Here is a 7500-nt window from a genome sequence, read left to right on the forward strand (position 1 = left end):
ATATTGGCTTTGTGTGAGACAAAGATAAAAGGGAAAGGTGAGGTGATTTTTGGTGAAATGTCTGGTAGAGTGTCTGGGATTGAAAGAGGAAGAGCAAGAGAAGGTGTGGCTTTATTACTGATGAATGGATGACAGGTAAAGTAGTGGAACGGAAGGAGATAGGTTAATGCTGGTAAGGGTTTGGTTAGGTAGGGTATGTTGGGCTTTTGTCAGTGTGTATGGGCTAGGTTGTGTGAAAATTGAAGAGGAGCGGAATGAGTTCTTGTATAAGGTCTGGGTTGAGGGAATTATGTAGTTGTCATGGGTGACTTAAATGCTAGAGTGGGCATTGGAGAGGTAGAAGGTGTCTTTGGGAAGTTTGGCATACCGGGTGAAAACGAGAGGGGTGAGATACTGGTAGATATGTGTGTTGAGCAAGAGATGGTGATAAATTCTAGCTTTTTCAAAAAGAAAGATAAAAACAAGTATACATGGGTAAGAGTGGAAAATGGAAGAGTGGTAAGAAGGACGTTAATGGATTATGTGTTCATAATTAAAAGAATGTTTGGAAGATGGAAAAACGCGCACTTTTTTAGGGGTATGGCTAACGGTATGTCCGACAATTTTTTGGTGAAAGGAAAATTAGTTGTAGCAAAAGAGTGGATGAATAGAGTAGGTGGCTGAAAAAGGGAGCTAGTGAGGGTTGAAGAGCTAATAAAACCGGGGGTAAAGAGTGTATATCAAGAAAGGTTGAAAATGTCATAGGATGAGATAAAAGTAAGAGAAACTGTTAATTTAGAGTAGGAGTGGAAGTTAGTAAAAAAGAATTTTGTTGGATTGCAAGTGATGTGGGTGGCAAGAAGTTTTTTGGAGGTAGCATGAAGAAGGGCAGTGAGTGGTGAAATGAAGCAGTGAAGGTAAAAGTGGAAGAGAAAAAGAGGGCTTTTGAAGAATAGCTGCAGAGTAATAGTGTAGAGAAGTATGATATATATAGAGAGAAAAATGTGGAAGTAAAGCACAAGGTAAGTGAGGCAAAGAGGGCAGCTCATCGGAGGTGGTGTCAGTGATTGGGTCATTCATATGAAAAGAATAAGAAGAAATTTTGGAAAGAAGTGAAGAGAGTAAGGAAGGCTGGTTCAAGAATTGAAGACAGTGAAAGATGGAAATGAAAGGTTGTTAAAAGGAGAGAAGGCAAGGAAAAGGTGGGCGGAATATTTTTTGTAAGTTTATTGAATGTTCATGATAATAGGGAGGCAGATATAATTGCTGTTCCAGGTGTTGAGGTGCCGGTGATAGAAGATAAGAATGAGAGAGAGATTACAATAGAGGAAGTGAGAAGAGCACTAGATGAAACGAAAGTAGGAAAAGCATCTGGTATGGATGGTGTGAGAGCTGAGATATTGAAGGAAGGGTTTGTGACTGTACTTGAATGGTTGGTGAGGTTGTTTAATATGGGTTTTGTGTAATCAATGGTACCAGTAGATTAGCTTTGTGTGTGTATTGTACCACTATACAAGGGTAAGGGAGATGTTCATGAGTGGTGTAATTCAAGGGGTGTTGGTTTGTTGAGTGTAGTTGTAAAAGTGTATGGTAGAGTACTGATTAATAGGATTAGAGATAAAACAGAGAATGCATTCTTAGAAGTACAGGTAGTTTTAGAAAAGGTAGGAGTTGTATGAATCAGATTTTTACAGTTTGGCAGATATGAGAGATATATTTAGTAAAAGGTAAGGAGGTGTATGTTGCGTTTATAGATATGGAGAAAGCGTATGATATAGTTGATAGGGAAGCAATGTGGAATGTGATTAGATTATATGGAGTTGGTGTAAGGATGTTGCAAGCAGTGGAAAGTTTCTACAAAGGTAGTAAAGCAGGTGTTAGGATAGGAAATGAAGTGAGCGAGTGGTTTCCGGTGGTGAAAGTGGGGCTGAGACAAGGATGTGTGATGTCACTGTGGTTGTTTAACTTTTATGTTGATGGAGTGGTGAGAGAGGTGAATGTTCAAGTGCTTGGACGGGGATTGAAACTGGTAGACGAGAAGGACCATGAATGGGAGGTAAATCAGTTGTTGTTTGCAGATGATACTGTACTAGTTGCAGACGCGGTAGAGAAGCATGGCTGATTAGTGACAGAATCTGGAAGGGTGTGTGAGAGAAGAAAGTTGAGAGTTAATGTGGGTAAAAGTAAGGTTATAAGATGTACGAGAAGGGAAGGTGATGCAAGGTTGAATGTCATGTTGAATGGAGAGTTAGGCACAGTGTAAAATCTGGACGTCGGACGTCGGACGTCGGATGCTGTCTGGGAAAATAAAAAATCACTTGTAGCACCGGGAAAGACTCGAAAATACACCTCTTTTTTTATGACTGGTAATGTTCACTGATACTTTTTGTTATTTTCTGAATAAATGTTCGAAAAATATTGGTTAATTTTCATGTTATTGAGAATAATCTCAATCGGACGTCAACATTACACTATTTAAGTGCCCGCTATTTTACCCTGTTAGGATAAAAGGTCGCCAACCAGCAGTCAGAGATAAGAATTTACCCGGCTGTAAAGTAACATAAGGAGAAAGGGCCTACCACTCACTTTACCCTGCATTTAGTTGCCAATAGGTTTAGTATGATACCACTAACCAATTAAAATGTTGCCAACTTTAGCCAGACACAGGATACTACATGTAAGAAATGAAGCCTATTTCACTTGAAATGTACTGAGATTTTATTAATCAATTTGTTTTTATTCGTTTTATAATAGCCTATGCCTGTTGCCCAGTCAGAGCCACGGGAAGGCAGTTGACAGTCTAACCAACTAATCCACCACCCTACACCATATTATTTCCCATAACCCTAAATATAAGCAAATATACTCAATTGAAAGAAATAATTAAACAATTAAGAAAAGGTAAATATTAAAATTAATGTAAAGGTAAATGTAAAAAGTTTTATCACAGACAAAAAAATTCTAGAAATTTAAAACAATGATATCCTAATTGCACTTGTCTCGACCAAACAAACATGTTAGAATAGCGGGCAGTTAAATAGTGTAATGTTGATGTCCGACTGAGATTATTCTAAAAAAAATGAAAATAAATCAATATATTTCGAACATTTTTTCAGGAAATAACAGAAATTATCAGTGAAAATTACCAGTGTCAAAAAAGTGGTGTATTATGGCGCCTTTACCGGTGATACAAGTGATTTTCTATTCTCCCGGACGGCATCCAACGTCCGACGTCCGGATTTTACACTGTGCCGGAGAGATGCTTGAGGAGGTGGATCAGTTTAAGTACTCCAGGTCTTTTGTTGCAGCAAATGGTGGAGTGGAAGCAGATGTATGTCAGAGAGTGAATGAAGGATGTAAACTGTTGGGGGCAGTTAAGTAGTAAAAAGTAGAGGGTTGGGCATGAATGTAAAGAGTTCTGTATGAGAAAGTGATTGTACCAACTGTGATGTATGGATCGGAGTTGTTGGGAATGAAGGTGATGTAGAGAAAGAAATTAAATGTTTTTGAGATGAAGTGTCTAAGGAGTATGGCTTATGTATCTCGAGTAGATAAGGTTAGGAACGAAGTACTTAGGGTAGAACGGGTATAAGAAATGAGTTAGCAGCTAGAGTGGATATGAATATGTTGAGGTGGTTTTGCCATGTTGAGAGAAAGTAAAATAGCTGTGTGCTAAAGAAGGTGATGAGTTCAAGAGATGATGGGAGAAGTACAGTAGGAAGGCCAAGATTTGGGTGGATGGAAGATAGATGTGATAGGAAGATAGATGTGAGAAAAGCAAGAGAGCGTGCTAGAAATAGAAATGAATGGCGAGCGATTGTGACGCATTTCCGGTAGGACGTGCTGCTTCCTCCCGTGCCTTCGATGACTGCTGAGGTAGCAGCAGTAGAGGATTCAGCGATATGAAGCTCCATCTGTAGCGGATAACGGGGGAGGGCTGGCTGTGGTACCCAAGCAGTGCCAGCCAAACTCGGTTGAGACCCTTGTCAAGCTAGAGGAAATGTACTGAGGAGAGATCCTTTTTTAATGCCTTGGTATATATATATATATATATATATATATATATATATATATATATATATATATATATATATATATATATATATATATATATATATATATATATACCGCTACAAAAACTCCAACTGCTTTACTCAGCTTCCCCGGGTCATTCAGAAAATAGCAAAAAGTATCAGTGAACATTACCAGTCACAAAAAAATGGTGTATTATGGCGCCTTTACTGGTGATACAAGCGATTTTCTATTCTCCCGGACGGCATCCGACGTCCGACGTCCGGATTTTACACTGTGCCGGAGAGTTACTTGAGGAGGTGGATCAGATTAAGTACTCTAGGGCTTTTGTTGCAGCAAATGGTGGAGTGGAAGCAGATGTATGTCAGAGAGTGAATGAAGGATGTAAACTGTTGGGGGTAGTTGAGTAGTAAAAAGTAGAGGGTTGGGCATGAATGTAAAGAGCTCTGTATGAGAAAGTGATTGTACCAACTGTGATGTATGGATCGGAGATGTTGGGAATGAAAGTGATGGAGAGAAAGAAATTGAATGTTTTTGAGATGAAGTGTCTAAGGAGTATGGCTTGTGTATCTCGAGTAGATAAGGTTAGGAACGAAGTACTTAGGGTAGAACGGGTATAAGAAATGAGTTAGCAGCTAGAGTGGATATGAATATGTTGAGGTGGTTTTGCCATGTTGAGAGAAGGGAAAATAGCTGTGTGCTAAAGAAGGTGATGAGTTCAAGAGATGATGGGAGAAGTACAGTAGGAAGGCCAAGATTTGGGTGGATGGATGGAGTGAAGAAAGCTCTGGGTGATAGGAGGATAGATGTGAGAGAGGCGAGAGAGCGTGCTAGAAATAGAAATGAATGGCGAGCGATTGTGACGCAGTTCCGGTAGGACGTGCTGCTTCCTCCCGTGCCTTCAATGACTGCTGAGGTAGCAGCAGTAGAGGATTCAGCGTTATGAAGCTCCATCTGTAGCGGATAACGGGGGAGGACTGGCTGTGGTACCCAAGCAGTGCCAGCCAAACTCGGTTGAGACCCTTGTCAAGCTAGAGGAAATGTACTGAGGAGAGATCCTCTTTTAATGCCTTGGTATATATATATATATATATATATATATATATATATATATATATATATATATATATATATATATATATATATATATATATATATATATATATATATATATACCACTGCAAAAACTCCAACTGGTTTACTCAGCTTCCCTGGGTCATCCTGCGACTAAAGACACTAAGGAATAGTGTATGGCTACCCATTGGTCATCCCTGCCGAATTTTATTCCTTCTGTAACCTCCTCCGACGATCTCCCGAGCATATGTCACGTCTTGGGAAAATTTACTCCATGCTGCCAGACTTACAAGCCCCCAGTGAAGCAGCACATACCGACAGACTTGTACTCTGCAATACAGCATGTCTTCCTACGCAACGACACTATCAAGCCACCGGTAACACCCCCTTACACAGGGTCTTTCCTTGTGATCTGACGCAAACCAAAAGCATCCCTACTAAACATTCGTGGCAAAGAAGACTGGGTCTCCATTGATCGTCTAAAACCTGCTTATCCCCTGCCAGATGACCGGCCTACAGTTCACTTTTCAAGATCAGGGCACCCTATTTAAAATGGACAGTGTGTCATTTTTAGGGGGGGGAAAGTTATTTACTACCCGTTTGTCACATGAACGTACATAGTAACAACATTTCTCTTTTTTGTATATATTATCGTTTGTATCTTTGCTATCCCTTCACACTGACAGCAACTTGCATCAACCTGTCTGCCTATTTCATATTGATAAATGTTAATAGAACCGGTTGTCAGTTGGACAAGCAATAGCATGTTGTATTTTGTGACCTTCTTGCTGGGACCTAGTGTGTATGTATACTTGATATGTCTATAATAAGTACTTAGTTCTTTCATCTCTCCTTTGAGTTATAACCTACTCTTGGCTCGTCACACTATATATTCCTATACTGTTCTGTAATTTTAAGAGTGAACGCTAAACTATTTACGGCTATGAAAACAATTTCCGTACAACCAAAATCAAGGAATACTAAAATGCTCAGAAAGGCCATTGATCAGGTTAGATCAAGTCAATTTGAAATATTGTTCAACCATAAAGGATTTTCTACGATGCGGTACAGAATATGTTTAAGAAAAATAGTCTTATCTATATAATATTTCTTCTAAGAAAAGTGATTTCTTTCTTAAAGAGTTGAATGGGAAAACATATCCAGTGGTTTTAATAAGTGTTTATGATATTTTCATAAGAGGGATTAGGATAGAAAGGTCAATTGTTTCAAAGCATTGGCATTCCTACTCAAATGAATAGAATTGCTACTATCTTTTATTATTATTACTAGGTAAACTACAACGCTTCTTGAAAGGCATGAAGCTGTAAGCCAAAGGATTCAACAGGGAAAATAGCTCTTTGAAAAGAGGAAATAAGGAATCAGATAGAATAGTGTGCAATGTATCCTTAAGCAAGAGAACTTTAACCCAAGACAGTGGAAAAACATGGTAAAGAGTCTATGACATTACCCAAGACTAGGGAATAATGGTTTGATTTTAGTTCCTTCTGCTAGAAGAGCTGCTTACAATATTCAGAGAAGTCTCTTCTAACTTACCAAGTGTAAAGTAGCCACTAAACAATTTATTATAGTTTAGTAGTTTACCTTGAGTGAAATTTTTTTCATTTATCTTAGTGTTGTCAGGTGTGAGGAAAGAAGAGAATGTGTAAAGAATAGGCTAGACTATTCAATATTTGTGTAGACAAAGAGAAAATGAGCCGTAACCAGGGAGGTATCCAATTTAGTACTATCTGGCAAGTCAAATTGACTACCTTTATGTTATAGCCTCCTGGAAGATAATGGGTTTTAACGAATATTTAGGATTCATGGACTAAGACAATGATCTAGTGTTAAGTTTCCTAGGAAAGGAACAATAAGAATTCTATCGAATCAAAGTACTAACAACAAACAGATTAATCAATGTTTATGAGATTTTTTTTCTTCCAAAGAATCTGCTGTATCCTCTAAAGTAGAAAAACAATATTAATTATACAGCGATATTGCGTTATTTTTCATGATGAAATTACTTGTGCACAGCTTCGTAAGTTAAACCCATTTTTTATTCAGAATGAAGTTCTCTCTCTCTCTCTCTCTCTCTCTCTCTCTCTCTCTCTCTCTCTCTCTCTCTCTCTCTCTCTCTCTCTCTGTTCATCCTTTGTAATATTTTTATACATCTTTCTCACCCATCTTTTTCTATAAGCTTGCTGGGGTAATTTCCTTTTGTCGTTTATATCGTTAACAATCTCAGATCACCTATACAATAGTTTTCAGAGAACTAGAAAAAATATATATATTTTTTTATTTCCTTGCTGTAAATTCAAACAAAAATTATTATATCAATATTTATAACAGAGAATTTTAACTACTGGATAACGCAATTTAAAGATCGCAAGATGCTATAAAAGAATTTTTCATAGT

This window comes from Palaemon carinicauda, chromosome 9 (assembly GCF_036898095.1).
Source record: "Palaemon carinicauda isolate YSFRI2023 chromosome 9, ASM3689809v2, whole genome shotgun sequence".
NCBI lineage: Eukaryota > Metazoa > Arthropoda > Malacostraca > Decapoda > Palaemonidae > Palaemon > Palaemon carinicauda.